A 26,839-nucleotide genomic window follows, 5' to 3' on the forward strand; every position below is an offset into this window, starting at 1 on the left:
GGGCTGCGGTCACTTGTACTAGCCCACGTGCAGCATTCTGACAGTAGTGCCCCATGTTATTTTGAATGTGGCATAACGACTAGAGCGGGCGACTTTGAAGCTGGGGAACCAGGTTCGAGTCTGGAGGAAGGCTCAAACATCCTGTGATTCTGGGCCAATTACTTAATCTTCCTATAACTAAAAATGAATGTTTTCATCTGTAATGCTGATGGAGCGAGGTGGCAAAGCAACATTTTGTGCACACCCCCTCGTGAAGTCAATGTTCCATAACGTTAACATTTATTAATGATGTGTTGTGGTGAAATAATCAACCATAGTATAAGATGCACACAAACATACACGTGGAAATACTAATTTTGCCTGCATGAGGCAATATAATTAACTAATATGTATTGATATTGTGATTTGAACTAATGCACAGCTTAAATATAAACAAACACAGCATGGATGTGCTAATTGTACACGTTTTTGTGCTAGAAAGTCGTCGGATATGTAAGTATGAAACACATTGATGTGGCTTATATGCTAGGTAATAACTAATGGGGAAACCTTAGTATGGTGGGAGGTAAACAGAAGGGCTTTAGTTCCATATTTAACATGAATTTGTGTTTGTTTCTATGATAGTTACAAAAGTGGCCTCTGAGGCCTAGTGAAAACATGGATGCTCTGGTAAACTGCGAGCAAATGCTGGACTGCGCAGGCGCGCCCAAAGCCTGCAAGTGAGAGTGAACTTCCTGTGCTCGGACGGGAAGTTCAAGGCTACAATGCCCTGGAAGTCAGGATGATTGCCAAAACATGGACATTCAAGTGTTCTGAACGTGGGAAAGAATGATGAAGTAACCAGTCGAGGATGTGACTAGGCCAGAGACTGTTTAAAACAAAGCTTCTTAATTAATTTGCTGATTCACCGTGAACATGATGCTGTAATGATGAGGAAATGCTCATCTTAACCAAATTTGTCCAATCAGATCTATTTTCTAGCAGATCCATTGCCACTATGGTGGTGTGTCTGAATAAAATGCATGTTTGTTAAAACCATGGTAAGTTGTTTAAACTATAGGTAAATAAAAACTAGTTAAATAGGTTTAGACACTCCGCAAATTTTAACGCATTACTCCTTTGTGTTTCACCAAACCCTGAAGTTGAATTAAATGAACAGGGAAAGTGTACAGTGTTATGGGCCCCACTGGTAAATGAATGTGTGTTCGGAGGTGTCAGGGACATGGCAATGCTGGTTTAAAAATTATTTTTGGAGTCCCGCTGTAGCAATGCAACTGGTGCTCATGTAAAGTGCTCTGATACCTTCGAGTTGAGTTGAGCTTTATAAAACTGCAAAAACAAAATATTGACAGTTCTCTTTGCAAGAGTGATCGTCGCTACCGCCAATCTATTAATTGAACGAGTGAAGGCATCAAAGCATGCCATGTACTGCCTGTGTCTTTACAGATGTTGCTTCTTCTCCATGGCAGAAATTCAACGTTCTTGTCCGTTCTTCAAAAGCTGCATTGACTTTGACATGCTTTTCAGATGCCTATTTACAGTATTAATTTGTTTGGTTTGCAGGTGCTGTTCCGAGATGATTGATTTTTCCAGGCCACTAAACACAGGAGAACTGCCTGCCATGTCGTGTGACACATTGTCATTGTGGACTATTGCTAGTTGGATCCTACAGTGTCTGTGTGTCCAGTCCACAGATGTAGTTGTGCCCATGCTTTGGGATTGTCCTTCATCACTGTCCTCAAACTCTGGTAGTGGTGCAATGATTACTCTCCTGGAATTTGTAATTGGCGTCATGGGCATACGAGTTGCTATTGTGCTATCTGCCACTCCACATTTGTGTTAGTAGCTTCTTCAGACTCAATTGTTTCTGACTTTTCCTGGGTGTGATCTGTGGAAATGCATGTAGATAGTTAGTGTTAATAAATGGTTAATGTTTGTTCACAATATTGTTGTAAGTGTGCTTCATGTGCTTGTTACATGTTTCTGATGTAGAGATATGTGTAGTGAGCCATCAGCACACAGTTCCACTTTGTTGTACTGCAACTCCCATTATGCATTCCCAAGGTACAACAAACATCAAAATGCAGTTTTGTTGGCTGAGATGTTTTACCTGGGGAATTACAAACATTATGTTATGTTAAGAAATCAAAGGGGTGTTGACTTACCCTGGCTGGTGCCTGTAGGATTGAAGCTGTTAATGTCCAACACTCCCATCACACTCAATGGTTCCAATGTCCCCTTGGTCAGAGATTCCAAGGGAGTAGGAGTGGCTGCTTGGAGGGTCCACCTCCTGTGCCGTGACCCTCAGCCATCCTGATACATACCCCGAAGATGACAGCTCTTCAATCCAAACCCAGACTGCCTCTAGTTTCATGGGGAAGTTTGTGCTATGCACTTTTATCACCTTCAGTCAATCAGGGAACAACAAAGCATATTGCAACCCCATGCCTTGCAATTTCCTGCTGACGGCCCGAACAAAGATCTGCTGTGCTATACAACTAGTACATAATTCAGGAAAACGAAACCATTTTCTGTCCTCCACCTCATAACATCCTGCTTATCTTGCTGCATGCAGTATTATGTCACAATCTTAATAGTGGAGTATCTTGGCCACTATTGGTCTAGGAGGGTGCCTGGTGGGGGCACCTCGCCAGATTTTTGATGTTCTCTTTCAATCAAAAAGAATGGTGAAGGGGCATGCTGGCGTCTAAATCTGCATGCTACTTCACTATGGAGGGAGGTGCATCTTAGCCCTCAATGCATATTTTGCTCTGTCTGCACCTACCCTCACCACCCTCTGCTCTGCCCTCCGAAAGCCCACCTTGTCTGTACGTCAGGTCTTTGATTTGCTGATGCATCTCTGTAGTTTGTAGGTGAAGCTTCTAAAACACATTCTCAGTCTGTGTTACCCTCTCATCCAACCTGGGCTGATCCAAACGTGAATCATTGACCATGTCATCAGTCTTTATTTTCGATGTATCCCAGGTGGTGGTGACAGCGTTCAGGATCATTTCTAATTTGTCAGCACCAGAAAAGTTTGAAGGCATGGGCAAAGTGGACTCTGGCCCAGGGCCCCAGCCTTTCAGGGGGGACCCTGATAACGCCAGCTCTGTTCTGCAAAGCGTTTTGCTCTAATGACCTTGAAGAATTCTTCAACAATTTCTTTTAAATACCATTTTCCTTTAATTTATTTTCAATGTGTGTGATCTGTGGGACTCTATTCCTGACATTTTACAGAGAAACGTTGTGTTGATGTTTCCAGAAACATCCATAAAAAGTTTATTTTAGAGCACAGAAGGGCCTCTCATATGTGGAAAGGGAGGGGGTCACTGATATTATTTGCAATATTATTAGTGAGCTGATGATGTATAAGCATGGGCGGAAAATCCGTTACGCTCGTGGATTTTGCGGATTTTCAGTAAATTCGCAATCCGCGAGATCCGCGAATTTCCCGCAAAATCCGCAAATTCGCACGCAGCGGATTTTTTGCTGCGTGCGGTGTAAGTTCGCAATTGCGAACTTACACAAAACCCTCGCGAACTGGCAGAAATCCTTGCGAACTGGCAGAAATCCTTGCGAACACAAAAAAAGCAGTCAGCAGGTTCAAAAGTTCAAACTCATCATTAGTAACCATTCCCTGTAGTGCTTCCTGACAAGGGCCCCTCCAGAGTTCAGTTGCTAGTTGCAACAATTATATGACCCTGCTCTGACCCTCACAGCAGGCTCATAGAATAGCTACAAGTAGGCCACAAAGGTCCTGGGAAAAAAATTGCACTGCAACAGAGAGCAAATTACAGATAAGGAAGCAGGTGCCAGACTGGAATTTTAAAACAGTGACACATTAATAAATCAACCCCAAATTAATTCATGTCAGTTGAAGCAGGCAGGTGTGCTTGCTTTTCCCCCCCATAATCTACAGTGATGATGCACCAGAAAATGGCATGGGTAAAACAGAGGGTGGCAGGGGTGAAACAGAGGGTTCTGGGAACCTGTGATGATGAACCAGACGTAGAAACAACATAATCGTGACCGTTGCGAGCCGACATGTAAGTTCGCAATTGCGAACTGGTACAAAACCCTCGCGAACTGGCAGAAATCCTTGCGAACTGGCAGAAATCCTTGCAAACACACAAAAAAAAATCCGCAAATTCGCGAGAATTCGCGGATTTTGCGGATTGCGAGGTCGCAAATTCGCGAATGCCAGATTCGCAAAAAATTCGCCCATGCTTAGATGTGTTACATCATTGAAAACACATACCTATCCTTTCAAATTAGATGTAAACACGTTTAGAATTTGGAGCAATGTCCCTGTACCTGGCCAACGAGGGCGCGAGAGAGGTGAAATTGGATCATAAATCCAAAGATGTTAAGAACAGTGTCTCCCAAAATGTGTTTGGCCCAGGGCCCCCAAAATCATTAAGATGTCCCTGGTCTGCACGTTCCAGTTCATCGCTCTACTCTTTTGTCACTGCAGCCTCTGGCACGGCCACACCATCTTTAAACAGTGTTAAAAGCTGGCCTCTTAACTGGCTTGCCTCACCCCATAACTGCAGCCTACAGTTGCCGGCATAAGTCATTCCAGCTGGTGCAAGAGGGGGAGCAGTGCCACCTCACGCCCAAACGTCTCAGCGCAGGCCAGAGAGAAGGAGGTCCCACCCAGGCCTGGCTGCTCAGCTCCCCACACAGCTCTGCCCTGGCGCAATCCTGCTCTAAGGAAATCTAGGATTTTCCGCTTGAATTTTCCCATGACTCCGTTCTCCCAGCGACCACCATTCACTCCCAGAGTCAGAGGGGGAATGAATCAGAAGCAACTCTATTATTTCTTCTAAGGGCAGGGCTTTAAGTGGGGGGTGCTGTGGGAGTCCCCCAAAAGGGGCTCTATTTTTTGGGTCTCAAAGGTCAAAGGTAGGGTGAGTAGACGTCCCGGGTTTTTTTTGGTGTTACTTGTGTGGGTAACATGTCTTGATAGTGAAATACTGCCAATTTCGTTTTTCACTATTGAAAGGCTATCTTGCCCATAGGACAACATGGGGAATGCTGTGTGACATGTTTACACGCATATCTTCCCATAACGGCAAGATATACATATGGAATCTGGTATCCCTGAACTCAGAATTTAATAACACATCCTTTAGTAAAGATGGTTTTTAAATTCTAAGTTTGGAAATAGCACTTTTAGAAAGTGGCTATATTTCCTGTTCAACCTTCCTGTGTGCCTCTGCCTGGTTGTGCATTGACTGGTTTGTGAGTGACAGGGGCTGGGGGCAGCTCCAGAAGGCTGGCTGAGTCAGCACAAGGCTGAATAGACCCATCTGCATGTAGAGTGGTGGGAGGAGTAGCACCAGGGCCTCAATAGGGCTGTGCCTGCCTGCCACAATGCTGGCTCCACCTCCTGCGGTGCGTCTGATGGCCCTGACCCACACTCACAAAGGAAGAATTGGTGCACTGGCAGAGTGCTCCCAGAACTGGTTTAGATTGGGTCCAGTACCCTTCACATAAGAAGAACAAATACTTTTGGAGTTTAAAAGTAGAACTGGAGCCCCCGCAAAAATAGATTAGGAAGCTTTGTGATCAAGAAGGAATCTGTGCTGAGTGTTTGGGAGCTGACCTACAGTTGCTGTGATTGCTGAGGAAGGGACTGTCTGCTGTGTGCTGTGTCCCCCTAATTTGAAGAGGAGCTGTGCTGTGTGCTTTGCCCTACTGAAGCCTGCCTGTCTCCAAGGGCCTAAGACGAGCTGGGAAAGTTCTCCAGCACACACACTTCCAGCTGCTGTGTGGGTCTCTGCGCTGTGCCTTCGTGAAGCTGCCCCCCTGTGAAATCTGTCTCGGTGTGCTCATCTGCACACAGCTGGGGCGTAAGGTCGTGAGGCCTGCTCTGCCTTAAACGTGATCTTCCCCAGGATCGAGTCCCTCGCGCTCTGTGTGTGTGGATTAACACACCACTGAGGAACTTTGGAGCGCCTGCTTTGCCCCCGAGCGCTGTGTGCGCATTGACTCCACCGCCGACCCTCGAGTTGTGTTGTGTGCCTGAGGCCGGGTTCTCCACTCTAAGAAGGAGACGTGACACCCTGCCAGTATTAACCACCACCGGCCCGGGATTGTCATTTCTGATCCGCGCTCGGAATGGTCACAGCAACGAGGATTTCCCCCAGCAACGTGGAGGTTCATTAGGCGGAGCTACGTTGCATCTGGAGAGGCTCGAGGCGTCCCCAAGAAACTGGGGTTTCCTCGCGCTCGTCATCGAGGAAAGGAGCTGCCTGAACCTGAGGCGGAGGCGTGTCCCACCGGCAAAAGTGGCTTCACCGGAGATGTGCGTGGACTGCAGAACCCCCTTCACATCCTAAGGTAACCGGTAACCGGAGTTTGCACGGGGGAAGATTATTATCACACGCGCTACCGGCGGGCCTGCCTTCTCTTTACAGGTTGCCCTGTTGCTACTTACGGGTCAGTGGTGTAATGAAACTTAAGGGGGCCCCCCTGCAAATTACCTGGAGGGGACCTCCTCTGACCACACTCAGGAACTTGGGGAGCCCCGCATCGTGGGGGCTGCGGGGGGCCTTTGTTACCCCACTGGGGGGAAGATCCATATTCAAGACTTCTTCTGGACTTTAGCCCAACAGTGGCCCTCGCTTTCCAGTTTATAATTCAGTTCACATCTGGTTGGCAGCCCTCGCAGTTGCTCATTGTCATTCTTACAGCTCAGCAGGAAAATATATTGGTGGTGACAGTAACACAAATGTAATGCAAAACATATGGAGAGCACATGCAGGGTATGTGACACTGCCCACTACTTGGCAAAAAAAGATCGCCCTTTCACTGACTACCCTGATCTAATTTGCCTTCAGGCAAAGAATGGCAGTGCAATGGGTCATGTTTTGCACAGCAATGTGATTGCAACTGAAATAGTAAAACACATTGCACTGGAAATGCAACACAGATTGGTCTGTTATATCAGACAACACAAACCAAAGATCACAGTAATAATTGATGAAAGCACTTCTATTTGCAATGCTTCTACCTTAATCATCTGCCTCTGTGGCATTTTTGGAAATGAAAGTACCCCAGTGACCATCTAATTTGGCCTGCTTGAGCTGGCAGAAAAAAATGCCCTTGGCGTAAAGACAGCTCTCCTAAGCTACTTCAAAAAAGTTGGACTCACAAAAAGTCTGCTACATGATATCTTGATTGCAGTATGTTCAGACGGAGCAGCAGTAATGTTTGGTAAAAAAGGAGGAGTAGTAGCATTGCTGACATCAGAATTTCCAAATCTTGTACTGAATTGGCACTGTTTGGCTCACAGACTAGAACTTGCTGTGGCAGATACAGTTGATGAGGTTGCTGGGGTCAATCACTTCAAGATTTTCCTGGACTCATTGTAAGCCACATACAGCATGTCACCAAAAAACCAGGGAGAGCTCAATCTGGCCACCAGCGAGCTATGTGTACAGCTTCAGAAGATAGGGAAAATGCTTGATACTAGATGGGTAGCATTCAGTTACAGATCTGTGAAAGCTATTTGGAACTGCCTCCATGCCTTGTGCAAACATTTTGAAAATGCTTCTAAAGACCCATCCAGACCCATAAGAGACCGGAGTAAGTATGAAGGTCTCTTGAAGAAGCTTACATCCTATTCTTTTATCAGAGATTTGGGGGTAATATGTGATGCACTTCAAGAGCTCAAAGACTTATCACTCTCCTTACAGAGGAGGGGCATTACAATTATTAATGCCCACAGACTTTTGGTTAGTCAAATACGTATATTTAGAGCAATGAAGGACTCACAAGGGGAGTTTGTTTCTGCGACTCAGAGAGCAGTTGACGAGGACAAATTCAAGAATGTTCCTCTTTTCTATGGTCGAAGTAACTCTGTTGCCCTTAATCCAAATCAGTTTTACCAAAGTCTGTCTGTAAATATCAATAAACGATGTGCCCCGGATTCTGAGAACGAACTTATAGCCAGCTTCAGTCTGCTAGATGCAGGCAACTTGCTTTCTGGTGATAAATGCATTCTTTATGGTGAAACATAGATCCAGGAATCTGTTTTCAGAGTTTCAGCTGCCAGCAAGAGATACTATCCAAGCTTTTAGACTTTTCAAATATTTTGGTGGAAAGAAAACCCCTGAAGCTTGAAAAAAGTTAGTAGTTTGCATGGAAACCCTGCCAGCAAGTAATGCGGATTGCGAGAGAGGTTTCAGTGCAATGAACTTAACTGCTAGTCCAACAAGGGCCTCTCTTCTTGTAGAGACCATTTCTTCATGCTTATGGGTAAAATGCGATGGTCCTCCATTTGAAACATTTGACGCAAAGCTGTATGTAAAGAGTTGGCTGGCAAAAGGTAGAAGGTCTGCTGAAGAAAATTGTTGTGAGAAACCCCAGCAAAATATACACAGTGAATATCTTCAAGGGTTTTGGGAAATCCTGCAATAGATTTCTAAGTAATGTAAATAATTGTAATTTTTTTTTAAAGTGTTTGGTATTTTATGGTTTTATGCTTAATAAATATACTTTTTTGCCTATTTTATTATCCTTTGCTGGATGCGACTTCCTGATTTTCTTAAGCACACAATGCTAGTTATCTTGATTTAGACCATGCCCCTACTTGGATAGGCCACACCCCTTTAAGAAATTTGCCATACCCCTTTTAGAGCACCCCCCGTTTTATTCCCCACTTAAAGCCCTGTCTAAGGGATATTAAACTCCATCCATTCCCTCTGCTTTTCAGTGGACAACTGCAGTAAGTAAAAGGCTGCTACTAAAAGAAAAGCCACAGTGTGACACCCCAGAGTTCATAAGTCCATTGCCGAAGAAAGCCTGCAGGCCAACCCTTGGCCATTAGTGTCCTGAGTTCCTGAGGTGATAAGACTCTGCATGGGTGTGTGACTTGCAAATTTAATTAGTACATGTGGTGCAGTGCCTACCCTCTTTACCTGGGGGTGTGGGGGGGGGGGGGGTGATCACTCAGACAGGTCCCGAAGCAGTATGAGTCACGTCCCAGAGCCATTTCATACAGTGTTCACCATCTGGGGGAGAGGCCCTTGCCACATGTCACCTGCAGTGCCCCTTCACAGGAGAGGTAGTAAACCTAAGGTGAGCCAGCACTATCAATGCAGGCCGAGTGTCAATAGGGCCCTGCCAGTCACTACGTGCTGCCCTGGGTGTACCTCCTCAGAGGCTACTGCAGCTTCACAGGAGGGCAGCCCTCTCTTACTGCCACCCGTGGATGCCTGACTTGGCCTGGGAACAGAGGAGTTCCAAAGCGAGCCTGCAAGAGGCTTCTTTCCAAGCAGACTATAGTCAACATGATCAGCTCTGGGACATCCTAGCCAGCACCAATACAGCCAAAACTGGACTAGCTTTTTATTTTACCTGACATTTTCCCAGCTGGAGGCCAGTTATGACAGCCCGGGGCCACTGCGTGTGCCTCCATCACTTTCTCAACTCACAAAGATGAATTGCAGCAGGGGGCTTCAAGAAACAGAGAGGAGGGGGGTGGGTTGTTGGAAAGAGAGAGCTATCAGAAAGGGAGATGAGCAGGAGACAGAGAGGGAGTATGGATGGAGTTAAGTGAGAGACATGGCAAGGAGAGGAAGGTAGTGGTTTGAGCATTTCTGCCAGGGCTGCTTTTGGTTCCCCAATCCACCTTGGTCACAGCTTACTGGCGGTTAGACTTCAGGAGCACTTTGCCTTTCCCAGGACTTCAGGGCGGGACTGGGGAGTCCACCACCCAGAAATTCTAGCAATCGACCCCCTAATACTAGTCCACATGCAAAATATTTGTCAGCTGCCTGGGCTCTGGATCAGAGTTCTTTCACTCCACATCCATCATCCTCAGAGAACTGGCCACATACGCAGCTCACTGAAGATTTATGATGCTTTTGACTTCTCAATGTTGAAGGCCAGAGATCAAGAGAGCATCAGAATACATCTTATAGAGGTTTTCGAGTTAATATATTGTTATTTCACATCCTTTGTGAGGAATATTTTCTCATTTCAAAGTTTTCTAATGTAAATGTTTGGATGATAACCATAAATGAATAATATTCCCTTCTTTCCAAAATTGACAGAGTGTATACAATCTAGCATGATACCAAAAGTTCCATTCAAATAACTTTTCCATTTATCATTTAAATGTAACTTATTATTGGGTCAGGGCTGTCCCTCTCATGGTAACGGGTGTGTACCTCTGTTCTTAGTGCATTTGAAACTGTTATGCTGACTTTCATTTTGCCTTGACAAATCACTAATTTAGTGTGCGTTCAGAGGCCTAGGTCTGTCCATGACAATGCAAGATTGAAGACCTGTCCTGTGACCTGCAGGGGCACACTAAGGGGTATATTTACAAGAACTGGTGCACCACTGTTTTGCCACAGCAGTGCGCCCAAAATATTACCGCCATGGTTTGACAAATTTCAATACCATGCTTGCTTCATATTTACAATGCGGAACACTATGGTGTTAGGAAGAAGCCGGCGTTGTTAAAACTGCCGCTGTTGTGTGCACCGTGTTGTAAGGAAATGTTATGCTAATGCTGAAAAAGTGACGTTTTGGCAATTTGCGTCTAGAAAATAGACACTAGCTCTCCTACCATCACTTTTGTGTGTCTAGCTGGACAAAAAATATTAAACACGCAGCTACATAAAAATAAAATGGCAAAGTTACCTGAAAACAGCAATGGAACAGCCAGCGGTGAGCATAGCCCAGAATAACAACCCAGCAACACCTGTGCCTGCCAGGATGACCAGCCAGAGTCCCTGGGGAAGAGGAAGTGCAAGTTTATTGAAGAGTAGAATGAGATCTTAATCACCGAGGTGAACTTCGTCAGCTCCAAATGTAATTGGGGAGGAAAGAATCCATATGGCCGACCATTGTGGACAAGGTGAACAGCATTGCCAAAGTCAAGAGAACACTAAATAACTATAAAAAGCGCTGGGATGATTGAAAAAGCAGGACAAAGGAGAAACTGGCAACCAAGCTCAAGCCAGCATTGTGGACCGGAGGTGGTAGTCCAGTGCCCCAGGAGGAGCTGGACCCCTTGGACGTGCAGGTGTCCACTGTCATCTCCGAGGAGTAGGTGGTAGGAGTTGCAGAACAGTACAGTGCTGGCTATGATGAACTACAACAACAACAAGGTAAGTCGCAACAAGGGCAATATGGGTAACTCGTTTGTGTTGTGCAGTGCAGGTAGCTATGTCCCAGCGCTCTGTGGCACTGTCTGCAGGCCATAGGGTAGGAAGCTGGCACATCTGTGGGGAAACATGACATCAATGGAAGGCTTATATTTTGCCGGAGGGCAGGGCCACACGCCTCCTAACTGTGCTGCCCTACGTCAAAAGAAAAGGGCATGAATGCACTGTATTTACAAGATTTGGCAGATTCCTGTCCTTTCTGCCAGCTCAGGCACACAAACAGCAGCAGAACGCAAAAGCAGGCACCCTTACCCTATGGTGCCAGGGTACCTTTGTCGGTGCTATCCAGCCTTTGGTGCTCCAGCACAGAGGACATCACAGGGATCCGTTGTATTGTGGTAAGCACAGCACATCCCTGTACTTTTCTAATCACACAGATTGGCGCAGCAAGATGGTTTGTGGTACTGCACCACATGTTTAGGAAATATACCATCTGTCTCATCTGGGGCCATGCACATTAATCTAGCCTGGAAATCCATATCATGGAATGGGTTTCTCAGAGAAGAAACGACCCATGTGAGGGTGGGGGATATGCAGGCCATGAGAAGTATCTACATATAGGGACATTTCAAGAGCCCTGTCCATAGAAGCCTAGATTAAACTACATAGCACCCAGCTGTCCTGCCATGCAGGGTCAGAGCACACAGGTTTCAGCTACCATGGTATGGACCACCTGAACTCCTAGTGCAGCATATCGCTGCAAACAATTATGCGGTGCAGAGCTGCATCATTTAATTCAATGGAGGGATGCACCGTATTTAAAGGAACATTTGCAACCCCTGTTCTTACTTACCCCTGGGTAGGTGCAAAAATAACAGCCTTGAGTCAACGCTGACACCCTTGCACCATAGTGCAAGGGTGTCTGCATTGACACACAGATGCAGGGATGTGCTGTACTTACAGGAATACGTGCCACCCTGTGCTCAACCCTGTACCAGTGCATAAAGAACAGCCGTGCGCCAACCCAGGCACCCTTTCACCATGGTGCAAGGGTGTCTGCGTTGGCACGCAGCTGCAGGGATGTACTGTATTTACAGGAATACGTGCCATCCCTGTGCTCACCCCTTGTGCCTTTGTAAACAGAAAAGCCATGTGGCAACACATGCACCCTAGCACCAAGGTGCAAGGTTGCCTGCATTGGCGCACAGCTGTTCTTTTTAGCACTGCCTCAGGGGTGAGAATAGGGGTGGCACGTATTCCTGTAAATACGGAACATCCCTTCTTACACATAAACAATCTATAATGGTGTTTTTCTCCTTCTAATGCAGCACACATAGAAAGAGAAAAAACGTGGAAAAAAAGTATTTCTCATTGTTGGCATGCCCCTTTGATGCAGAAAATTGTGTCAAAGAGAACAATATTTACACGGTGGCATTAAGACATGCAAAGTTGTTTGGCACCACCTTGTACACATGGATCAAGGCATTGAATGATTGGAGCTTTGTAAGAAGTGACGCTCTGGTGGTGCAATGCCCTTGTAAATATGCCCCGATGGGTGCCAAAACAAATGATGTGGGAGGCCCTAGTGGGCCCCAGCCAGTGCAGTGCATAGTAGGTGCTTGCTGTGCACATCCAACTACCACTCTGTCCGACTGGGGAAACTTTGCATTGCAAGGAGGTGAAAAGGGACATATGTACTGCATGGTACCCTAACAAATACACATGTACTGCTGTGTCTTACTGGGTCACAAATGTGTAGCAGCTGGTTAGGAATGACAGACAACAGCCCATTAAGGTACTACATTCTACATGTCATATGGACCAGGGTGAAAATGTGGCATGTGCCAGGAGGGAATCTGGTCCAAAATGTTCTCACTGTGACACATGTACAAGTCGGAGAATGTCATACAGGGACCTGTCAATTGATAGGGAAAACTAGTTAGTTTGCACAAAGAACAAGAGGCCAGGAAGGTCAGAGGGTTAGGTTGATGGGCCAGTTGTCTAAGAAAACTGGGTAGGTACATGTCACCATTCCCAGCACTAATACCATGTGGGGTGCTGCCTGACCCATATCACTGTATAACAGCCTGCCATGTCAGTCCATTGGCTATGGTCAAGCATAATGTAGGTGTCATAGGCTCATGAAAGTAATTGAGAACAATGCTGAGATCCAGTCATCTGAAAGGGAAATACAGTGCAATCTGCAATACATACCTTAGGGTAACAGGTGTCCTATGCATCAATGAGGAACTGAAAGTGAAATGTATTGCACCTTGATTGTCAACTAGGTTATTCATGTCAATATCTAGGAACGTTCAGCAACAGCATTTCTCATCTCATTGCAGAGACTGAACCCCCACCTGCTGGCCACACGCTGACCCTTACTTCAGCGATGATGGGAATTACAACCTGAAAATCATTGATCATGACACCCTACAAGAACTCTTGGACTCCATTGGGACACCATCTCTGGACACAGGGAGGGTCTTCAGCATCGAGTGGATCCCCCACATTCCCTGCCTACCAACCAATAGGCACCAATAGGCACCACCTGCCACCCTACCCAGAGCCCTGGACTCTGAGGACACACAGATTACTTTCCAATGTACTGCTGTAGGAGTCAAGCGGGAGATGGTAGAGCAGGTGCAGGAGGGGATAGAGACTGTGGCGGCCACCCTAGAGTGAGTCCGTGGGTGCCTCAGCCCCAATAGCGACACCACTGTGACCTTCAGAGGCACCTAGTCTGCACTTTTCCTGACCTATTAATCATTAGACATAAGTTTCTTTGTGACAGGGATGCAGATTGAATCTGGCTATTCACACAGCATCTGACATCACACTCAGTCCTTGCACTATACAATTAGCATTGATGCAGATGGCGAAGTTGGGGTTCTAGAAACCATTCACCTCACCAACTGTGTATGATGGTGGGCCACCTACAAGACATAACATGTAAAACTGTTACAGTTAACTTAGAACACATATATGCAACAGAATCACAGTACATATGAATAGCTATTGACTATGGTTTAACTAATCAAATAGCACAGTTGACATGCCAGAATGACACACATAAGTAAGGCATCTAGCAATCAAATGAGAAAGGATCACTAAGCGAAAGCGGTATATCTTGATTCTCCGCCCCTTTAGACGCGTGAGTGCATAATCATTGGGTTGGTGGTTATGCAACCTCCACCAGGAGGAAAACCATTTGGTTACAGCAGTAGTGGTTATTGATAGGGAAGTGTAGTGCTGTGAAATGGTAAAAAGGCTCGTCTACCCTGTGTTCCAAAACTTTAATCAAACAGGGTGCGAGACTATATTAAAATTAAGGTGAGACAGTTGAGGTATCTCACACACTAGTATTCATTGTTTTAAAAAAGGTCGACATGTTTCAGCCCTAATTCGCCAACATGGGTCGAGTGGGCTTTCTTCAGGACCAAAGTGAAGTGCAGAAAAAGAGACCAAGGGCGTCTCCGTGATAGTGATAACACTAGAACATGATTATATGTTCAAATGTAGTGGTTGGAGGGATCTGTTAATCCTTCTCTGTTAATGGTCCCGTAGGTACCTTATATAAGTCCGTGGCCTGCTGTCCACGGTGCACTCGATGGTCTTAGGAGCCTCCTGCGGTCCTGTCTGTATTGTGCTGACTCTGCACATCAGCACAGTACTGACAGGACCGCAGGATGCTCCTAAGACCATCGAGTGCACCGTGGACAGCACACCACGGACGCCCTTGGTCTCTTTTTCTGCACTTCACTTTGGTCCTGAAGAAAGCCCACTCGACCCATGTTGGCGAATTAGGGCTGAAACATGTCGACCTTTTTTAAAACAATGAATACTAGTGTGTGAGATACCTCAACTGTCTCAATACACACACCTTAATTTTAATATAGTCTCGCACTCTGTTTGATTAAAGTTTTGGAACACAGGGTAGACGAGCCTTTTTACCATTTCACAGCACTGCACTTCCCTATCACTAATCACTACTGCTGTAACCAAAGGGTTTTCCTCCTGGTGGAGGTTGCATAACCACCAACACAATGATTATGCACTTACGCATCTAAAGGGGCGGAGAATCAAGATATACCGCTTTCGCTTAACAACAGACACATGCATGAGGGTTTTTATTGGGACAGAAGTACGCTACCTGCAAACCCAAGTTAAAGCAGGACAAGTGATCATACTGTATACAAGGAAGCTGAATGGATCACACTGTCCTTCTCCCTCCACAATTGATTTTGAACACAGGTAAGGCAGCCTGAAGTGTACATACATATGATGAGCCAAAACATGTACCTGTTTGCCAATTTGCGGAACCAGTTCTTCAACCTCATCAACCTCATCACTACTATATTTCACTATGGTAGCTGACTTTGATGAGTCTCTGCACCTACATAACTCATAAACCATACTCAGTAAGGTATAGCAATACCCATGCCCTCTTAGCATACCTGTTCCTTAAGTTAAGTGAGTTCTGTACCTATCAGTGCTGCCGAGTACCAGGTATCCATCAGACATGTTCCATGCATCCCTAAGTATTTTATTGGAAAATTGAATATTAACACGTATGGGATATGCTGAGATGGGTCAGATTGAGGCTGGAATAGCCTTGGATACAGTACCATGTGAGTGGGCTCCTCTCTGACATATATAGGGCCTCTTATACAAGAGGCATTTACAATGGGAGTCTCATATGTAAGGACAGCTGCAGTGGCCCTGGCCTCAGAAACACCTCCATGATGCCATGCAAAGCCAGCATGGGTGATTTGCTATGCCTTCCGAGGTATGGAGTCAGGCAAGCCAGTGCAAGGCACATCCTAGCCATAGCGGACAACAAGGAAACATACATTTTTCATTGGAAATTATGTCCAAGACCAATGATATGTGTTTTGCCACAGTCACAGGCTAGTTAAGCTGTGTAAGCCATGATAGGACCACTTATTGTGTGACTATCCTAGGGAGGTATGCCAAGGAGGATCATTGGCACATCACTATGTGTCATTCAGTAATATATGCCTGATGCATTCTAATGCACACATACGAAAGTGTTATACACTGCCTTAGCATTTCTTTGTACTGAGGGCTGTCCCTACCAGTACAATACCAATCAAGTCAACAATGCGCACACATGTGTACCATAGGTCAAGGGTGCGTCTATATGCTAAGCACACCAAGGGGCTAATTTGCAAGGCCCTTGCGCCACAGAGACATCCCTTTTTACGTATGAAAAGTGTTAGACATGGGGTTTCTGGTTGGCTAGGGTATGCACCTAAGCCAGGCAGAACCCACCCCTCTAGTCAGGGCAAGGGCGTTACATGCTGAAGATAACCCCTTCTCACCCCATTGGTAGCGTGGCAGAGCACTCAGGCTTATCCCAGAGACAATGTGTAAAGCGTTTGCGAAACACACTAACACAGCAGCGACACACTAGGCACACCAAAAAATAAACTCCACACAAGGTTCTATAAAAATAGCCTTTGTATTATCCATAAAAAACACATTAGAACACAATCACACATATTACACTGTGTCAATGGCACTCGTCATGACTCACAGGGATTACATAAAACACTTGGCCCATCGAGCCATTGTCATAAACCTTACAATTAGCACAACCCAATAATTATTGGTAGGGACGGTTCCTAGCATCACACAATATGCATAAATCTAATTAGCGGTGCACCACAATAAACACTTGCCACAAGACAGATATCATAGAACATACACTACCATAGGATAGAATAGCCGTCAGAACCGCACTTGTGCTCTAACTACCTGAAGCAGACCCTTTCTTCTTGACGATTGCTGGGCCACGTGCCCCCCTAAGACAGGGAAAGCGGCAATTTTGGGTGAGAGATCCCATCCTGGGCTCGCCCGCAATGTCCACCGGAGTGAATCCAAACCCCCAACAGTGTACCTGAATCGGGAGCTGCCTGCAACCCGGGCGTAGCTGCCACCAACATGGGAGAGGGGCCCAGCCACTACTCCAGGCCAACGAGGCCAGCCATGCCTCCTCTCGTCGTAGGCCCGCATTCAGCAGGTCTCTCTCTCTCCCCAACGGGAGGCAAAAAGAAGCCCCATAAAGCCCGCATTCGGGCTGCTGCGCAGTGCATGCCTTCCAGTATGAGGTGGGGGGACGACACTCACCCACCTACAGTTGCAGCAGTATCTTTGCTGATGTCCGCACACATCACTTCTCCTCTTCCTGGTGTGTGGTACCGCTTGGGACGCAATCACGAAGTGCAGCCACCTCATCCCTCAAATAAAGAGGCAGTCAGCCGAACATGCATCAAAGTCTCCGTCTGCTTCTCTTCTCCACTCAACTTCTTACAGCTGTGGGCCCTGCCACACCTGGCTTCATGTTACTTTTTCTCTTCCTCAAGGGAGCCCTGCCCAAAACCAGGCTCAACCACTGCCTGGCTACAGGTTGCGGTAGCTTCACTTCATGGTGTAGCTGTGCCCGCTGGGTACAAGGTAAAACCCACTTTTCTGGTTAAAAAGACAACTTGGGTAACGCCCGCCACATGCTTTTGGTATGCGGGCACCGCACTTTGTAGCACGGCCAAAAAGGAAGCGCTCCATGGCTTTGTTGGAGAATGCCACTCCCAGTTTGAAAAAACACAGCGCTCACCCAATGCTGCTTCAATTTATCCAAGGCCAGACGCAGAGCCTTGGTAAATCTCAAAACAGGGCCCAGGCAGGCCAGCACAACAGGGCTCTTTAGCAGGGCAGCAGTCCCTTTAGCTGCCCAATGGAAAGCAGGTTCACTCCCAAAAGCAGGGAGTCCCAGATAGCGGTTCCTTCTGGCGCACAGCAGTCTTCTTCTCCAGATCCAGTTCAGTTCAACAGACATGGGGTCACAGCCCCAGTACTTATAGTCAATATGTCTTTGTTCTCCCCTGGCACAGGGCTCTGAGCCCAGTCCAAACCAGTTATGGGGGCACTTTACAATTACATTCGCATTGGTGCCCAACAACCTCCATTGTTAGTGTAAACCTTGGCTCCAGATACAACACAGGCGGGCGGAGCCACTATTGTGGAAGGCAGGTACGGCCTTATTCAGGTGCAGGTACTGCTCCTCCTACCACTCCAAATGCAGACCAGGCCTATTCAGCCTAGCACTGAGTCATCCAGGCAGGGCAGGACACGCCTCAACACCCAGGGACTGGCTGCAGGGAATGCACATCCCCTCTCTCCTGTCAGTCAGAACCAGACGGTCAATAAATCAAATCAAATCAAATCAGGTGTTTGTTAAGCACGACTACTCACCCATAAGGGTTTCAAGGTGCTGCAGGTGTGGGGGGGTCGCAGGTTCCAGTCCATCAAGAAGGGGGTGTTTCGAAGAGCCAGGTTTTGAGGTTTCTTGCGAAGATGGGGAGCGATGTTATCTGTCTAAAGTGGAGCGAAATGTCGTTCCAGGCACTGGCCACACGGAAGGAGAAGGAGCGGCCTGCCGATCGGGTCTTTCTGGTGTGGGGGACCACGGCGTAGGAGAGCTGGGCTGATCGTAGGATCCTTTGGTTGCAAGGAATTTGAGTCGGCTGTTCAGATATGCTGGTCTGGTGTCGTGGAGGGCCTTGTGAGCGTGGGTTAGCATCTTGAAGGTGACTCTAGCTTCGATGGGGAAACAGTGGAGTGTGCACAGGTAATGGGAGAAGTGGCAGTGGCTTTGCAGGTTACGGACCAGTCTTGCGGTGACATTTTCGATGTTCTGTAGCTTGCGGTGAGGTTTTTGTTTTTCTGGCATAGAGTGCGTTGCCGTAGTCGAGCCTGCTGGTGACCAGGGCATGAGTGACAGTGTTTCTGTGTTCGAGGGGGATCTATTTGAAGGTCTTACTTAGGAGGCGGAGGGTGTGGAAGCAGGAGGACGAGACAGAGTTGATCTGGCAGTCCACTTTGAGCTCTGAGTCCAGGATGATTCCCAGGTTGCATGGGTGATCCGTGGGGGTGGGCGGCTTTCCAAGGGCGGGGGCCACCAGGTGTCATTCCAGGCATCTGGGTTTGGGCCCATGATGAGTACTTCCATTTTGTTTGTGTTTAGTTGTAGGCAGCTGTTTTTCATCCATTTAGCGACAGCTTCCATGCCTTCTTGAAAGTTGTGTCTGGGGGTGTTGGGTTTGTTGGATAGGGAGAGGATGAGTTGGGTGTCGTCTGCGTATGACACAATGTTGAGTCCGTAGGTTCTGACGATGGTGGCAAGCGGAGCCATGTAGACGTTGAAGAGCGTAGGCTGAGGGAGGACCCCTGGGGGACTCCGCAGGTGGTAGTTGTAGGGTCTGAGAGGAAAGGGGGAAGTCTGAACCACTGCATTCTGCCGGAGAGGAAGGAGCAGATCCAGTCGAGGGCCTTGTCTTGGATCTCTACATCGTGGAGTCTGCCTATTAGGGTGCGGTGAGAGACTGGGTAGTACGCCGCTGAAAGGTCAAGGAGGATGAGGGCTGCTGTTTCTCCTTTGTCAAGTAAGTTACGGATATCATCTATTGCGGCAAGGAGGGCGGTTTCTGTACTGTGTTTTTTTCTGAAGCCGGATTGGGAGGAGTCGAGGATGTTGTGCTCTTCGATGAATGTGGCGAGTTGGCTGTTGATTGCTTTCTCGATGACTTTCGCTGGGAACGGGAGCAGGAGATGGGTCTGTAGTTTTTGAGGTCGGTGGGGTCCGCCGAGGGTTTCTTCCGGAGGGGGTTGATCTAAGCATGGGCGAATTTTGCGGATCTCGCGTTCGCGAATTTTGCGGATTTGCGGATTCGCAATCCGCAAAATCCGCGAATTCCCGCGAATTTGCGGATTTTTTTTTTTTTTGTGTTCGCCCGTGTTTCTGCCAGTTCGCGAGGGTTTTTACAATGTCGCAATTTGCGAACTTACCTGTCGGGTCGCAAGTTTTGCGAACTTGTTGTTTCTACATGTCCAGCCTGTTTGGGACACTCTTCTTCATCACTGCCACTCTCTGTCACCACTGCCACTCTCTGACTACTCATGCCCCCCTCTGGCCCACCCATGCCACCCTCTGTTTCATCACCACACCCTCTGGTTGTCCAGTGTACATTATTTTCGGCAAAGCAAAGCACACCTTCCCTGCCTCAAGTGACCTGAATTAATTTGGGGCTGATTAATGTGTCACAGAATATTTTTTTAGCTGGCACCTGCTTCCTTAGTGCGCCCTGATTAGTGATCTTTTGCACTTGCTAAGTGCTTTCATTGTTGCAAAATTAGTTACAACACCTGCCCTGCCCCAACTGACAATAATGAATTAGGGGCTAATTAATGTGTCACTGAAAGAATTTAAAGTTCCAGCCTGGCACCTGCTTGTCTGCTCCTTTAGCTGTAAATCAGGACCTTTGTGGCATACAGTTAAGGTCAGAGCAGGGTCACACAAAATAGTTGCAAGCAGGCAACCGAATTCTGGAGGGCCCCCTCAGGAAGCACTACAAAGAATCGTTACAAATCATGAGGTTGACCTTTTGCACCTGCTCATTGCTTTTGCTTTTGCTGAAATCGTTTTTCGGTTTTTTTCGCGCTATTCGCGGGGCGCGGCGTCGTGCGAAACCGACCGCGGAAGCCGCCAATTCGTGCGAATGAGCATTTTATTTTTTTGCGGCTTGTTGTTTCGCGAGTTTTTTTGCAGTATTCGCGAGCCGCTTGCAGCGCAACACGCGAATTTACCCCAAGGTCGAGTACGGGCGCGGCCATTTTGTTTCCGTGACGTATTTCCGTTTCCGCCCGCTATGTATAATCTCGCGCACTAAGCGCATTGCGAGTAGAGGTTCGCACGAGATCGCGCGGGAAATCTACAGGTTCGCACGAGATCGCGAGGAAAATCTCGCGCGAACTTTCTTTCGCGCTCGTGAACGGGCGCCGGCCATCTTGTTTTTCATTCATTTCCTGTGTCTGGGCATGGTGTTTAATCCTCTTGGTATCTTTGCCATCCTTTGCTTGTTTTCAGTTTTTTTTTTACGATTTTGCTTCTTATCTATCCCTCTCTTTTCCTAGCTGTATATTTTTGTCTTTTCTGCTATTTTTCTTTACTTTTAAACTACTTTTTTAAACTCTTTTCTTTTCTTCTTCCCTATCCTATTCTTTCTTAATTTTCTACTTCTTCCTACCTTACCTGCCCAGACCATGGTCAAGCCAGGCGCCGTGAAGCTGCCCAGGCACTTGAGGGCCGCAGCGGCGGCGGGGAGTAGTGCTGGACCCAGTGGCAGGACAGCATGCGGGAGATTGAGGGGGGAGCAGGTGACGCGACGGGAGATCTTCAGCCCGGAGGAAGTGGGCGCGCTGGTCTACTTCGTCCAGCGCCGCCTGCCCAGGACCATCGCGGGAGGCGGCAGGATCGCGGCCGGCGGCTACAACATGCGGGAGCGCCGGAAGCGGTGGGAGAAGGTGTGCTGGGCCATATCCCACCTCTACGGGGTCCAGCGCACCTACAGCCAGGTCACCCATCGCTGGACGGACCTCCTGGACCGCGAGCGCGACCTGCTGGACCAGCTCGGCTTGGAGATCCCCGGGCTTGGTGAGTAGTAGTAGCCATTTAATCACTCACTACTATGATGTTTTCTCCTGCTCTGTGTTGTTGTATTGCAAATATTTGTTTTTTACATGGAGCAAGCCAATAATGCCGCTGATGACGATTACATTGTAGTTAAATTATATTTCAAAATCTTCTGTGCATTTCAGGTGCACTGCTCTCCTTCTCAGTGGCGTTGCTACTATGCTTATTTGTTTTCTATTTCGTGGTCTCATTGGCCTGAGTAACTATTATGTATGAGTGTACTTTACAGAACTGCGTAATGCTAGACACTAGGGGGCAGATTACATTTACAAGCCCCTTGCGCCACGTTTACGTTGCCTTGCGTGACGCAACAGCGGCGTAAACGTGCCGCATCCCTGCGAGTCATTTACAGCATGACGCATCTAGGGAGATGCGTCATGTTATAAAGCCATGGGCCTGCACCACAATGGGTGCGTTCCTAGTACGCAGGGTGGGCGCCGCGGTCCAGCGGCTGTGCGCCTCGCAAAATTGCCTGCGTGAAATGTACAAGATTTAACGCAGGCACTTCTGCGACGCTGCTACGTCAATTCAATTCCTTATGTCTGCTCGAAGCAGGCGAAAGGACTGACACAGCATGTTAAGTATTGGGTGGCCCTGAGCATTACTGGAGTTGCATTGCGTTGGCGACGTGACTCCAGCGATGCGCCGCTCTTACGTGACGAGATGCCTCACGCAAGTGCCTACCCTTGCGCCAGGGCGCGCCGCATTGTAAATGAGGCACATCTGCCGTGTCGCAAGGGTAGTTTTGCGTGACGCATTTGATCTGGCGCATCTCTGGAGATGCGCCAGAACGCGTAAGTAAGTATGCCCCTAAGGGGCAGAATTGCAATTACCGTCGCATCCCTGCAAAGTAGCAGGGATGCGCCATTAATTGTGCGGCCCGCTACCACCACCAAACATGGTGCGCCGTATTTGCAATGCGGCGCACCATGGGCCCAAAACGTCACCGAAGCTTTACTGCTGGAGTTGCGTCGCAACGATGGCGCAGCTCCATCAATGCTCTGGGGTACCCTATCTCCCCAATGCTGGGTCAAGCCGTACGTCTGCTTCAAGCAGGTGCAGGGTTTGTGTGACGCATCATTGTCCTAAAGGTGACTGATTGATATTTTGTAGATTTCCCTCAGCCACTATTAGGATGTGTTCCAGCGCAGGAATGCCCTCCCTTGCGCCGGAACGCCCCCTGATGGCGCAGGGCTTTATAACGGGATGCATCTCCCAAACGCGTCACGTTGTTATAATATTATACGCCGCACCATGGCGCCCTTTTTTGTTTAGCTGCTGCGTCACAAAAGTCACGCAAGAACGGCGCAAAAGAGCCGCAAGGGCTTAAATCTGCCCCTTCCTTTGTAACCCTGACAATAAGAAAAATAGTGGCGGTGGATTGATAGTTTGACTATTTAAATGACTGGTAATGTAGCAGGCAACTGTTAGTGTTGTCACTGATCTGACTGAAATCACAATGGAGTTTGTCTGTCACTTTGCGTCTTGCCTGCGGACTGCTGCCTGCCAGTCCTAGGTGAACGTTTCAGTACTTTGTTTAGTGAGTTACGTGACTTTCGAAGTCACAGGTCCGCAAATAAATGAAAAGTAACCATAATCAATATAATTTCGCAGAAATATTTTGTTATTGTTCTTTTGAAATGTTTGATTTGGTTGACATTGACAAGCAACAATCATCCATGTTTTCTGTTCTTTCTTTCATGTTGTACGTCAGCTCCCCCCAGGGGCGAGAGGAGGACACAGGAGCAGCAGGCGGCGGATGCTGTTCATCAACAGGGCCAGGATCGGGCAGGCGAGGGCTCCTCTGCTGGCCCCAGTAAGTTTTCATTTTAGACTAGTACCCATTTTTCCTAGCGTTCCTCATTTGACTTTTTTCAAAATTGTCTTTGCTCTTCTTGTAGACTGTATCTAAATTCTTATCCTGCCTCTACTATGACTCCCTGTGGTATTACTAGATTATTCTTATTAGTCTGTCTGTGTAGCTAACTAAGATTGCACGGTTGGCGAAACTCCCATGATTCTAGTCAGCAATAGCTCTATCAACTTAGTGCAGTCCTCTGGGATTGTCCATAATGTCTTTTGAACTGTTCTATCTGGACTCATGCTTGCAAAAATTGCAAAACCTTTCGCTCAGTCACTCTAGTCTGGACCAAAAAACACAGATTGTATTTAAGTTTAAAAGCTTTATTAAAAGTAAACACATTTATTAAAATGAAGTCATAATAAAACTAAACGTTTAACTGATAATGGAAAAGTGGTTAGTGCTGACGATTAATTGAAGACATTTCTTGTGGTCGAGCCGAGCTCTCACCTGGTTTCAACTTGATCTTGTTGTTAGAAGTCCATCTTCTGTCTGTGTGGAGAAAAATGGTGCGTGTTAAAAAAACAGATTTCATCAGTTGTGCCTAAAAGTGCAGCAAGACAACCTTCCCTGGAAAAAGGGACATTTTTTTTAAGTTTAACGTAGACAGTCACAAATTACATTGTTTTCACATGTCTTCATTCCTAGACCAAATACTAGTGACTAGTGAGTGCTTTATTCTAACATTCCTAAATGTACTTTGTAGGTGGAACATCTGGTGGCGGGGCCAGTGTGGAGGTGGTGGTGCTCGACACGGAGGCGGAGGGCGATTCTTCAGGGGAGGAGGCGGCGGCGGCAGCTGTGAGAGTTGAGACGGTGGTGGTGGCGGCCAGAGGTAAGCTCTTATATATTCCTTACTTATTGAGATTGAAGACTAGCTGGGAAGGCAAGAATATGAGATGCATGGCTGGGTGAATGATGAAGCAATGATGGGTGGAAGGACAACAGCCTGGGTGGGTGACACAGAAACTGTATGTGTCCATATACCTGGATCATGCTACTATCTGACTCTTAGATAGCATATGTGTATCTAGAGCAGGGGTACTCCTAGTACGGCCCGCGGGCCGGTGGTGGCCCGGCAAGCCTTCGTTGGCGGTGCGCAGACCTTGCAGACAATCACTGCTCCCCCGGCCCCCACAGAGCAGAGGCTTTTTTGTATTTCACCTGTTAGCGCCCCTGCATCTCCACTCTGACAATCACTGCTCCCCCGGCCCCCACAGAGCAGAGTGGAGATGCAAGGCCACAAAGAGGTGAAATAGAACAAAGCCTCTGCTCTGTGGGGCCGGGCAAGCAGTGATTGTCAGGGTGGAGAAGCAGGGGCGCTAAAACAAACAAAGCCTCAATAATATGTTAATGGTCTTTTAAAGACCTGTTAAGTACTTTGGTGTTGTTGTCTGTGTGTGCGCGTTGAGGAAGCGGTCTCAACCCGGGCTGAAGGCTGACACAGATAGACACACACACAGTGAGATGACAGAGGGGGAGGGAGAGGGAGGGCAGGAGGGAGAGAGAGATGGAGGGAGGGCAGGAGGGAGAGCAGGAGGGAGAGAGATGTATGTAAATGCTGGGTCTGGTGGCTCAGTGGATGAGGGCATCTGCTGCAGGGACCTGTGTGCAACCTCATGGTCACAAGTTATCGTTTTGCTTTAGCCCCGCCCCCTCTGACTCCGCCCCCACCAGTGCGGCCCTCGGCCCCAAACTACACTGTAAATGTAGCCCCTGAGAGAAAGTTTGTGAGTACCCATGATCTAGAGAGAGTAGATGGTCAGTGGATGAACTAAGTGTAACTTTGAAGAGCATGTAACACTGCACCCGCACGTCCGTTCCAGTGTAGGAAAGGCAAGGAAAAGAACTTTTAATTTTGTCCAAATACTACCATAAATAGTAGCAGTAGTTTGTATTGCAAGCACTGCATAGATCCGGTTATTATGGTGGCCACTCCCTACCTCTCTTAATAAGTTTAGTAGTACTCAGTCATTCATGTGTGGATGTATCACTGGTCACTCAATAAAAAGCAAAGCACCTAAAGTCATCCCATATATAAGCAAAAACATCCCATGTGAAGTGATAGATAATCAGATTATTTATCTTCTTCAATTTTCCATTTCTAGTACTCATTTCCACTGTAGGGTGAAAGTTAAATTAATTAAGCAGTAGCCCTTGAGTTGTAACAGAGTATTCTCAGTGCCACCCGTAATAGAAAAGTAAGAGATTCACCACCTGCATGTACTGGACGGGTACAGTAACGCAACGGCAACGCAAGTCTAGGTCACTCCTCATGGCGTGCGTCTCTTTTTCTCGGGTGCAAGTTTACCGCGCTGGCATTATGCCGGCTTGCAGAAAATAACGTACCAATTTTCCAAAACAAGAGATAAGAAGAAGAATAAGACTGGTGTACTTTCATAGTCGACTCCAATGGAAGTCCACAGTGCTCATAGAATTTGTTCCTTAAACTCCCACTAATGTTAGAGCAAGGATGAAGAAGTGTGAGGTTAGATAGATACTGGCCTCAATAGTTATGTAATGCGCTTGCAAGTTGCTAGTTGTACTGCAGCACAAATTTCTGCTGAATGATTGAGTTAATCTTAAAGAGCATTGGTTACAGACTATGTCTTTCTTTCTTCATATAGGTTCTCCTTCCAAACGAACAAGGAGGAAGGAGCTGGCTAGAGCGGCCCGGCAACGGAGGATCGAGGCCACTGTTGCGGAATATCGGCGGCTGGTGGCCCTGGAGGACGTGGAAAGTGTGCAGTCGACAACTACGACAACGTCGTCTGCATCGGCCTCCGTGGCCCCACGGGCTGCCACCCAGCACAGTGGTCCACCGAGACTGAGCCGGGCTGCCAAAGGCAAACGCCACCGCCGAGCAGCAAGGCCAACAGCTGCTTCTCACAGGCCTTGCACCTGCAAGGCAGTGAAGGCACGCCTGCGCCGCACTACCCTGATGGTGTCCCGCCTTCAGCAGGAGCTCGCCTTGCTCCGCGAGGAGCATGATGCCCTGGCCCAAAAAGTTAACATCATCCACCCATAGTGTCCCTTGCCCCTTTTTTAGAGACTTTTGGGGGGTGGGAATTGGGAGTTGGGTTTTTGGGGACTTTTGAAGGACAATCGTTGGGGTTAGGGAGGGTCTTGCGGGAGATTATTTTGTTAGGGATATAAATATACTTTTTCAAACTTTATCTGAGCATACCTGTTTTTTACTGCTTGCCTGGTGGGTGGGGGTTTAACGTTGACTGTTTTCCTGAAAGTTTAGTTCCATTTTCTTCCTTTAAGTGTAAATGCCCAAATGTTTTCAACACTAAG

At 47.4% G+C, this 26,839-nt stretch overlaps 1 long non-coding RNA gene and 1 pseudogene across 1 annotated transcript; both read left to right on the forward strand.

Moving 5' to 3' along the window:
- The first annotated feature begins 6,752 nt into the window (after window positions 1–6,752).
- Window positions 6,753–8,027, forward strand: LOC147685455 (E3 SUMO-protein ligase KIAA1586-like; annotated as a pseudogene).
- Window positions 8,028–23,388: 15,361 nt separating this feature from the next.
- Window positions 23,389–26,326, forward strand: LOC147685456 (uncharacterized). The gene is made up of 3 exons (XR_015300486.1): window positions 23,389–23,494; window positions 24,246–24,374; window positions 26,167–26,326. It is a non-coding gene; the product is annotated as an uncharacterized LOC147685456 (long non-coding RNA).
- The last annotated feature ends 513 nt before the right edge of the window (window positions 26,327–26,839 follow it).

Source organism: Lissotriton vulgaris, chromosome 10, assembly GCF_964263255.1.
Source record: "Lissotriton vulgaris chromosome 10, aLisVul1.2, whole genome shotgun sequence".
Lineage (NCBI taxonomy): Eukaryota > Metazoa > Chordata > Amphibia > Caudata > Salamandridae > Lissotriton > Lissotriton vulgaris.